At 40.2% G+C, this 11,061-nt stretch overlaps 1 pseudogene across 1 annotated transcript; it reads left to right on the top strand.

Moving 5' to 3' along the window:
* Positions 1-7,540: 7,540 nt before the first annotated feature.
* On the top strand, positions 7,541-10,654 carry LOC112631025 (annotated as a pseudogene). Its single transcript, XR_003121060.1, has 2 exons — positions 7,541-7,627; positions 9,666-10,654. The product of XR_003121060.1 is annotated as a eukaryotic translation initiation factor 3 subunit L pseudogene (transcript).
* Positions 10,655-11,061: the final 407 nt, after the last annotated feature.

Below are 11,061 nucleotides of genomic sequence, written 5' to 3' on the forward strand. Positions count from 1 at the left end.
GCCAGACTGCTGTTTTCTGTACCACGATCTGTCTGAACAATAGAAAAAAGGAATAAAACATTTGTTTCCTAGTGAAAAAAAAAACTATGAACAAAAAACAAGTAAACTTCACTCAATGGATTATTTTTAAAGTAAACAAAAATTCTGGAATCTTTTCTTGAGAATTAAAATATTATTTCAAGACTTTACATAAACTAACAACTTTCTCAACTGTGTTAGTTACAGGAACCAATGAGTTTCTAACTGCAAAGGAAATTAAGAATATCAAATGCCAAAAAAATCACACAATCCTTTAATCACTCAATTCTAATAGTGTAAATGCTGAAGTAAAAGAACAATTTTGTGACAGTTACTTCAATGAAAATGCAAAGAATATGAGATGCTATTTTGACCTCATGATGCAGAATGTGGGCAGGACGGCCCACAACTTGGAATCATTCATTCTTTACTTCAGCTTGGACCAAGCATGTCTGTGCCCTTATGCAAACATCAACCACAATTTGTATTTGTATTATCGCCACCAAAAGCAGTTCAGAAGCAAAAGGAAAAGATCTTCTGCCTTGTGATTACTTGCATCCATGGCTCTGCTGAAAATAGATGAGGCATTTAGATCACTGAACATCTCTGTGATCATAGTGAAGCTATTACTTTTGTTGTTGTTGTAGTAGATTTTATCCTGGCTTTTCAAAATTTGATTGCATCTTTGGAATCAGAAAATAATTCTGCAGTAATACTTTCAAACTGTCATTCGAGCTGAAAGACTGCTGCTGTTATATAGTTTGGCAGATGTTTACAACTTCCACTGCAATTACTGTATCTCAATCTGAATTATTTTTATTTTTTTATTTTTTATTTTTTATTGAGACAGTCTCGCTCTGTCACCCAGGCTGGAGTACAGTGGTGCAATCTCAGCTCACTGCCACCTCCACCTCCCAGGTTCAAGCAATTCTCTTGCCTCAGCCTCCCAAGTAGCTGGAATTACTCATCACCATGCCCTAATTTTTTGCAATTTTAGTAGAGACAAGGTTTCACCATGTTGCCCAGGCTGGTCTTGAACTACTGAGCTCAGGCAATCTGCCCACCTAGGCCTCCTAAAGTGCAAGGATTACAGGTGTGAGCCACTGCACCTGACCTTGAATTCTTTTTAATAAAAAAATTTGTTTGCCACTTTATATAGTATTAGTTGAGGAAATCATACATCTTCCATGTTTAGTTGTTACTATGTGCTGGTGACTTTCTCCATTTTTGCATACTACACAAAAAGCTTCAAAAGGAATCTTTGCTCATTTAATAAATCTCCACTTTTCAAACAAGTCATCACAAAGTTTAAGCTTGAATTTAGGTATCTGGCATTGAAATATACGCAAATAAAAATAGATAATAGCAACCACCACAAAAATTGAGCTGAGTGAATTTGATAATCTCGCAGCTGCCTTAGTATGTCTGTCACTCACAAGTCTGAACTCAGAACTAACATCAAACAGGGGTTGAACCATTGAAAGCATTACAAACTTGCAAACTAATAATCAATTGAAGTGGCCGGGCGCGGTGGCTCACGTCTGTAATCCCAGCACTTTGGAAGGCTGAGGCTGGTGGATCACAAGGTCAGATTGAGACCATCCTGGCCAACACAGTGACACTTTGTCTGTACTAAAAAAAAATACAAAAATCAGCTGGGCATGGTGGCATGTGCTTGTAATCCCAGCTACTCAGGAGGCTGAGGCAGGAGAATCACTTGAACCCAAGAGCTGGAGGTTGCAGTGAGCCAAAATCACGCCACTGTACTCCAGCCTGCCGACAGAGTGAGATTCCATCTATTAAAAAAAAAAAAAAGGCCGGGCGCGGTGGCTCAAGCCTGTAATCCCAGCACTTTGGGAGGCCGAGGCGGGTGGATCACGAGGTCAGGAGATCGAGACCATCCTGGCTAACATGGTGAAACCCCATCTCTACTAAAAATACAAAAAACTAGCCGGGCGTGGTGGCGGGCGCCTGTAGTCCCAGCTACTCGGAGGCTGAGGCAGGAGAATGGCGTGAACCTGGGAGGCGGAGCTTGCAGTGAGCTGAGATCCGGCCACTGCACTCCAGCCTGGGCGGCAGAGCGAGACTCCGTCTCAAAAAAAAAAAAAAAAAAAAAAATCTATTGAGGTAGAGTTGCCACTGAAGTGGCCTGAGATGGCTATCCTATCCTTGGCTGGTATCTGGGAATGTGAATTTTGGGAAGGTTTGGGAACCTGGATTTCAGAAGGGTTCCCTCCACCCTGACTGATCAAATGGCTCACTGTACCTGAACAATATGGTTTCTGCAGAACACCTGCTTTTTTTTCTGGGAATCTGGAATTTTGATTTGTGCACAATAGACAGTGTCTACATGACCAGTCCCCAATAAAAAGCCCAAACACTGAGTCTCTAAGGAGCAACATTTTGCAACATTTGCAACAAATGCAATATTTGCAACATTTTGCATTTGTTGTCACAGCATATTGCTGGAGGAATTCAGCACATCCTATGTGACTCCACTAGGAGAGGATGCTTGGAAGCTGGTGCCAGTTTCCTCTGGACATGGCCCTGTGACATCTCCCCTTTGCTGACTTTGCTGTAATAAGTCATAGCCATAGTGTGACTATGTGCCAAGTCCTGTCAGTCCTCCTAGCAATTTGTTTAATCCAGAAGTGTTCTTGGGAATCCCCAATACAGCTGGCATCAGAAGCAAACTTTTTTTACTTCTCACTCTTTGTCACTCAGGCTGGAGTGCAGTGGCACAATCATAGCTCACTGCAGCCTTGAACTCCTGGGCACAAGTGATCCTCCTGCCTCAGCTGGGACTACAGATATGTATCCTCCTGAGTAGCTGGGACTACAAGCACGTGCCACCATCCCGGGCTCTTTTTTTTTTTTCTTTAAAGATGGGGTCTTGCTATGTTGCCCAGGTTTATCTTGCACTCCTCACCTCAAGTGATCCCCCTGCCTCAGCCTCTCTAAGTGCTGAGATTACAGCTATGAGTCATTGCACCTGGGCCAGAAGTGGAATTTGCTAGAACAACACTGACTCACTAAGATTTGGCTCCATCACTGTTTGGGAAAAGGAAAAATGATGAGGAATGGTGATAAGCCTTTGATAACTGGGTGTCTATGGAGCCCCCTATGGTTTGAGAGCAGCAGCTGAACTGCTGTCTGCTTTTAGAAGCCACAGTGACCTATGGGGTTAGAAACAGCTTCTTTGAGCTGTGCTGGATGAAGTGAGGGGAAAAATATACATCTGGGTGATGGCTTTGTTTTTTGTTCTCTTCTGTAGGTGGGAGGAAAAAAAAAACACAACAGTGACAAATTATAAAGGTGAGTGTTGGGTGGCTCCAAAATGTTAAAAGTTCTCAGGGCTGGAGCAAAGCTGGGGTGGGGAGGGTGCCAAGACTCCATCCAGCCTCTTCTTTAGCCAAGCTGCTGCCCCGTTGCAAGAGCTGCCTCCTTCTTTGCCACCGCCTGTACCCTCCCCCAACTGCTTTCCAACCTGAATCTTTCCCACAGCAGTAATGCTAACCTAACTGCAAATGCTGGATTTACTGCTATGGGTTTAGTTTGTAATAGAAAAAAAATGTTTAATGGCTTTGTTTTTTGTGGTTATTACATCTAAACATATTGATATGATAAAATTGATATAACATGTTCAATGCTTTCAATTTCATAAATTCTAGAGGGAGCACACTGATCAGGAAAAGCTGCAGAGGAAATTGAGTGGGACACAACTTCCTTGCTTTTTGCAGCTAGTGGGCAGCTTGGAATTTAAATTCTCAATACTGGAAACAGAACAGGTCTTCAAAATTAACTATTTTTGCTATGGTTTTTGCCTATTGGAACCACTGGAAAAAAGGAGACTATGAAGAGAGGCAATCTTGAGCTAGAGATATGCTTTGGAATTTACAAATCTGTTTTTCATCTCTAATGAGCTCTTGTAAGATCATATAGCTGACACTCAGAGGCTGATGATTTTCTGGCCCCACGTGTATAGTTTTGAGTTGGTCAGCTTGAACTCTAAGGTGAATAAGGTAAAAAAAAGCCCAAAAAAGCCTTGCTTGTCACTCGGCTAAGAACACAGCTGTCTGGCCCTGCAGCATCTCAGTCTCCAGTTACTGGAAGAAAATATATTAGATGTTGGAGAAACTATAAGGCTACAGGGTGATGCTGCATGTTGGCAGGGAGAACTGTTCAATGTAGAAACTGTGGGGAACAAAGAGAGATTCTCATCTGTGTAGCCGCTGCTACGTGCTAATTTGGGGGTAAGAAAAGTATTAAGAAATAAAAAAGCCAAGACCTCTGTCTTCACAGAGCTTTCAGGCTAGAAGGGAAAGTGGTCACAGTACAAATTGTATACAACTCCACTAGTACTTAAGAGGTCTGATTTATTGCTTTGAAACACAAGTGCAGGATGTTTAAGGTTTATCAGCAGCCTTTCCCTTTGCGGAAATTGTAAACTAAAAATAAAATCCTAAGCCCCCACCAACTGAAGGACACTCCCCTTAGCCAAGGGGACCCCAGAAAAACCTTACAACTGAGTTGCTGGCCATGACGAGATGGAGGTCAGACATGTCTCATTATACCCTCTCATGTTTGTGGTTTAGACACAGTAACTGACAGCATTAATGTTAAAATAGAGATCGTAAGACTGGCAGAACAGACTTTCGTGGCAATGAGATACCAAATTATAAACAAGACCTAAGGCCATGTCAGGCAAGGGTTAGGTCAAGCACCTTAAACTTAAAGAGTAAACTATGGTCTGACTGCCACAAGGTTTTTCCTTTTTCTCTAGCAGCTAAATAAACACTGACCTTGAGATAAGCAAAATGGAAACAACTGTAGCTCATCACCAGACACTAATTGGCTCCCAACCCCTGTTCCAAGCACCATAACTACAGCTTTGGTTAGACAAGAGACTGATTTCAGTAACTTTCTCCTGATAAGAAGACCACCCACCATAAACTGGTTCTGGCTGGGTTTACAGAGGTTGCACACTTGAGTGCCTTCATGTCCTGAAAAGACCTTTTGACTGATAGGGCCTGATTATAATACATTCAAATGTTAGGTCTCCATCCCAAAGTGAACATGGGTCACATGTTACATGCCTATTGGTTCAACACACGCGCATCAGGACCACCTTCATGCATATTCATAGCTCCTCCTGTAACCTGTTGAAGATGTATGTTTAGCTAACTTGTCCAGCATAATGCTCCCATCCCAACCTATGTTCCTTCAAAGTGCCTGTCCCTGGTCTTAGCCAGAGGCATTCTTCTCAGCCTGTTGCTGGCTGTAACCCCCTATAAGAAATAAAGCCTCCCTCCATTCCAAATAGTTAAATCTTGTGATTTATATTATTTTATTTTATTTTATTTGAGATGGAGTTTTACTCTTGCCGCCCAGGCTGGAATGCAATGGCACGATCTTGGCTCACTGCAACCTCTGCCTCCCGGGTTCAAGCAATTCTCTTGCCTCAGCCTCCTGAGTAGCTGGGGCTATAGGCACCTGCCACCATGCCCGGCTAATTTTTGTATTTTTAGTAGAGGTGGGGTTTCACCATGTTGGCCAGGCTGGTCTCAAAATCCTGACTTCAGGTGATCTACCTGTGTCTGCCTCCCAAAGTGCTGGGATTACAGGTGTGAGCCACTGCACCTGGCCTAAATCTTGTGATTTTTAAATTCAACAGAGTCAAATAAACGGTTCCTTGATAGAGCAACATTTAAGGCAGACATTAGTTTTTATTGCCCCATAACGCCTCAGTAAGTTTCCCTGAATGTTTGCATTTACTTGTCAATCAATTCACAGTGACTGAGGCAGAAGTAAAACCCACAATTACCTTACCCCTGGCCTATGTGATAAAGTAACATATTTTTTATCACATATTTGAGAGACATCTCTGCTACTAGGAACTTTTTTTTAAAATCTTTTATTTTAGGTTCAGGGGAATATGTGCAGATTTGTTATGTAGGTAAACTCATATCACAGGGGTTTGTTGTACAGATTATTTCATCACCCAGGTACTAAGCCTAGTACCCAATAGTTATTTTTTCTGATCCTCTCCCTCCTCCCACCCTACCCTCATGTAGGCCCAGTGTCTGCTGTTCCCCTTTGTGTCCATGAGTTCTCATCATTTAGCTCCCACTTATAAGTGAGACTGGGTGACTGCTGACCTGCATCTCTCTTGGGTGGACCTCCCAGGACATAAGCAAAAGACCGTTGGCCACAACCACTACCAAGGTCCCTTTCTCCTCTGCCTCCAAGTTGGGGAGGAAACACAAGCCCTAAGATCACCCCAGAGCTGTGGTGGGAAGCCCAGGAGAGATAAAACCTGAGTTGTTTTAAACTAGAATATGCATGTGGCTTTTTAAAGATGTTTCCAATTTTTTTGCTATTCTCCCCTTGAGATTTTGAGGTCTATGCCTACGTTACCAGACTGGACACTAGTGCTCACTTGTCACTGACACATGACATGAAAGTGATGCTGTGTAACTTCCAAAGTTATGTTTAAAAAGGCCATAAGCATCTGCCTGGTTCACTCAGGTCACTCACCTGTGTGCCCTTGACCACCAAGTCAAAGCTCTTAATGTCCTGAGACTGCTCTGCTACCTGGAAGCCCAGGGTACCTGGAAGGTCTCCTATAGGCCCTGCAGCCAAAGCCCCATGTCCTCTGCAGACATGTGAGTGAAGTCACCTCCAGATGATGCCAACCCTTTGCTGTGGATTCAACTCCAGCCAATAAGTCTTCTCTGCAGTCACCAAACACCAATAAGCAGCAATAAACCATCTTTTCTGTTTCTTCCTAGCCCTGTGAACCATGAATAAAATAAAATGGTTGTTTTGTGCATTATTTTGTGGTGGTGGTGGTTCTTTCTTTAAAAAAAAATTCACAGGAAAAGCACCAAGAATAACACTTGTAGGACATTCACAAGGTACAAAATAACATACATTGAAATCTAGGTTTCCTTCTTTCCCTCTTCCGCAGCCTATCAGGTTCTGCCTTTGGAAGTAACAATGGTTAAGTTTCTGCACATCTTTCCAGATTTATTAACTAAACAATCATACAGCACTGACACAGTGAGGAAGCTTTTTAAGGGCTTTGCTTACATTTATTCATTTACTCTTCATTCACTGTAGACACTCAGGTGGTAGCAGGAAGGAAAGTATTTTGCTCAACCAAATGAAAGTCTGATCTGCTCTTTGAAAGCTGTTCCTTTAGTCATATGGTTCTATTTTCTTTATGTTCCCAAATCTTTTTTATTTTCTCCTCTAATTGAGCATGCAGAGATGTGACTCTGTTTTCTAGTTTTTCTTCCATTTCACCACTAAATCTTAAATTTCATATGAGACAGGTAGTGATGAAATTCCTGAGTCACAGGACATGTGTATATGTATGTTTGTGATGGTGCCTTACACACACAAATATTTTTTAATCTAGCTATTAACCATTAAAATTCTATACTCAGAGTGAGGAAATATTACATGTTCCTTCCCAAACCCTGTCAACTACCCCGCCAATTAAATAATCCCTGAAAAAATGGTAACATCTATATTAATGCAATTTTTATATCTAATCGATGACCCATTTGATAAAATAGTTCTAGAAACTTGTAATGAATCAGCGGTGATACAAATTTGTACTGAACTATTTCATATCTAAAAGGGTATCTACTTTGTTTTAGACATGACAACTCTCTCATGTTTATTTTAGAATTTTTATTGTTGCATGCTTAAAGGGCTTGTCAATTCCCTTCCCTTTCCTAATTCTCATGACCAGATCATAAGAATGTGTCTGATCAGGCTGACTGATGTGCCACAACACATATTTAATCCTGGAATTTAGGGTTATCAGAAGTCTCCATTTAAAAAAATATTAATTATATGTTTTCAAATATCTGGCTGGTGAACAAATAGTGCTTCATTTTTCTTAATGTCTCAGTGAATAGCCAGCCTTTTATGTATACATGAATAGAGAATCTCTCAATAACTTCAAAGAGATTCAGAAACAAGTACATAAACTTAGTTGCATAGAGAGAAAATGTAGGTAAAATACATAAGTGATAAAAGACCGTTTTATATAATTACTTTTTAAACTAAATTTATAATAATGCTTTTTAAACTAAATCTGGAACAAATTTTAAATTATTTAATCTAGAAATGTCCAGTGATTCAGGAACAGCAGAAATGGGTGGGGAGGGCATTTCAACTCAAGCATGGAACTCCTTTTATTCTCAACATGTTACCTTTTTCTCTCTTCACTCTGAAATGTTCACTATCAAATATATTTGAGAGGTCTTTTTTCCTGATTTAACATTTATTTCATACACAGAGAATAACACTGTGGGTCTGGGATTCAGGTTTGAAATGCAACATGTACTCTAAGCAACCCTTTTACCCATGTCAAAATAGCAGCAGTTGGACCCCATAATGTGGCATGTATTCATTTGAAAATTCTACCGTGATCTATCACTGTGATCATGTGATGAAGCATATCTTGCCTTCCATTCTAATCATCACACTCTGTGAGCTTTGAGGTTCAAGTTTGACAGCATTTGTCAATTTTGGAACGTCACACAAAGAACGCTCAAATATGGGGAATTTTATGTACTGTTGCTGAGGTTTCACTTTCATCTTCTAATTGTGGTTTCTTTAAATAGGCCAGTTCACTTGTACTCAAAATGTCTTCCTCATTTTTTTGTTTCCCCTACTCCAATTTGTCTATGGATTTATGAACATGTTTTATAGTATTATTACTGATTTGTACTTTTGATTCTTCCACCAAGCTTTTTGTCTTATTTTCCTATTTTTAGAAAAATGTACTGTTTCCCCACACCACTTTTGTACACAATCTTTAATAGAATAGATAGAGAAAAAAACACAACCACACTGCCTTCAGCAGATGAGGAGGATCTTGATACCAAATACAGCATGAGACATTCCATCAAAAGGAAATTATAGACCAAAGTCTTCTGAGTATAAATGTGAAAATCTGAAACCAAATATTAGAGTGGCCTATATCTGGAAATTTTTAGGAAAAAAACCCTGAAATTTCATGGTGGGAAACATAATTTTGCTTAGTTTAGAGGTTTTGAGGGATTGTTTTAAAGAAAAATTTAAAAGATAAACAGCATTAAATGGATATAATAGTTATAAAATAACATGAAAAGTCTTAAAAATTAAAATATATTAATATATTATAATAAAAATATTATAAAAGGTTATAAAATTCTTTTGTAATCAAGATTGGGATTAGATTTGTTTATAAGGTCTTATTAAAATTAGCCATAATATTAAAAATACAGCCAGGTGCGGTGGCTCACACCTGTAATCCCATCACTTTGGGAGGCCAAGGCAGGCGGATCACGAGGTCAGGAGAAAGAGACCATCCTGGCTAACAAGGTGAAACCCCATCTCTACTAAAAATATAAAAAGGAGCCAGGCATGGTGGCAGGCGCCTGTAGTCCCAGCTACTCGGGAGGCTGAGGCAGGAGAATGGCATGAACCCAGGAGGCAGAGCTTGCAGTGAGCCAAGATTGTGCCAGCCTGGGCAACAGAGCAAGACTCCGTCTCAAAAAAATTAATAAATAAAAATAAAAATAAAAAATAAAAATATTAAAAATACATTAATAGTCAATTAAAAGTTGTTTTTTTTTTTAAATAAGTTTAAGATTTGTTCTCCATCGAACTTATCAAAGAGTATGTATTCCCATGTGCCGGAGTGCCAGGTCACCACATACTATTATGTTGGCTTTGCATATTTGATGATGTGTTGCTACCAGGATGCCATCTGGGTCTTTACCAGCATCCTCCTCTACATCCAGAGGACCAAGAGCATGTTCCAGAGGACCACATACAACTATGAGATGATTAACAAGCAGAATGAGCAGATGCATGCACTGCTGGCCATTGCCCTCACGATGTATCCCATGAGTACTGATGAGAGCATTCACCTCCAGCTGCAGGAGAAATACACGGACAAGATGCTGCACATGCAGAAAGGTGACCCACAAGTCTGTGAAGAACTTTTCAGTTACTCCTGACCCAAGTTCCTGTCGCCTGTAGTGCCCAACTATGATAATGTGCACCCCAACTACCACAAAGAGCCCTTCCTGCAGCAACTGAAGGTGTTTTCAGATGAAGTACAGCAGCAGGCCCAGCTTTCAACCATCTGCAGCTTCCTCAAGCTCTACACCACCATGCCTGTGGCCAAGCTGGCTGGCTTCCTGGACCTCACAGAGCAGGAGTTCAGGATCCAGCTTCTTGTCTTCAAATACAAGATGAAGAACCTGGTGTGGACCAGTGGCATCTCAATCCTGGATGGTGAATTTCAGTCAGCCTCAGAGGTTGACTTCTACATTGACAAGGACATGATCCACATTGCGTACACCAAGGTCGCCAGGGGCTATGGGAATTTCTTCATCTGTCAGATTCACAAATTCCAGGAGCTTAATAGAACCCTGAAGAAGATGAGAAAGAGACCCTGATGACATTCACACACATTATTCAGGAACCTGTTTTGATATATTATAGGCAGGAAGTGTTTCTGCTACCATGAAACTTTTACCTAGATCAGCCATCAGCCTGTCAACTCAGTTAACAAGTTAAGGACCAAAGTGTTTCAAGTGGGTATCAGTAAGAGATCTTTGGAGCCAGGAAAAAAAAAAAAAAAAAAAAAAAGGTTTGTTCTCAATGAGATTACACGCAGTAATAATTTTTAATTCTCAAATCTGTTTCTTTTTAAAACTTTTGAGATTCGTATCTCAGAAGTTCAACCTTTACTATATTTTTTTACACATTATTTACAGGTCACACGTCATTACCCTCTGTTTATTTTCCCCTTCAAAAGGTATATCTTTTTACTTGGCTAGAATGGTAACTTTGTCCTTCAACTTTTCCATCAGCTTTTAACTTTTCTCTCACATTCTATTTCTGCTTTTATAACACTAAAATATTGATCTCAAAGGTCAAAAAATTTTTTTCTCAGATGCAACATTTTATACTCTTAACTTTTTGATAAGTCTGAATTGTTGCATGTAATCAGGAAATTTACCATGCTAT

The sequence above is a fragment of the Theropithecus gelada genome, chromosome 9 (assembly GCF_003255815.1).
Source record: "Theropithecus gelada isolate Dixy chromosome 9, Tgel_1.0, whole genome shotgun sequence".
Classification (NCBI taxonomy): domain Eukaryota; kingdom Metazoa; phylum Chordata; class Mammalia; order Primates; family Cercopithecidae; genus Theropithecus; species Theropithecus gelada.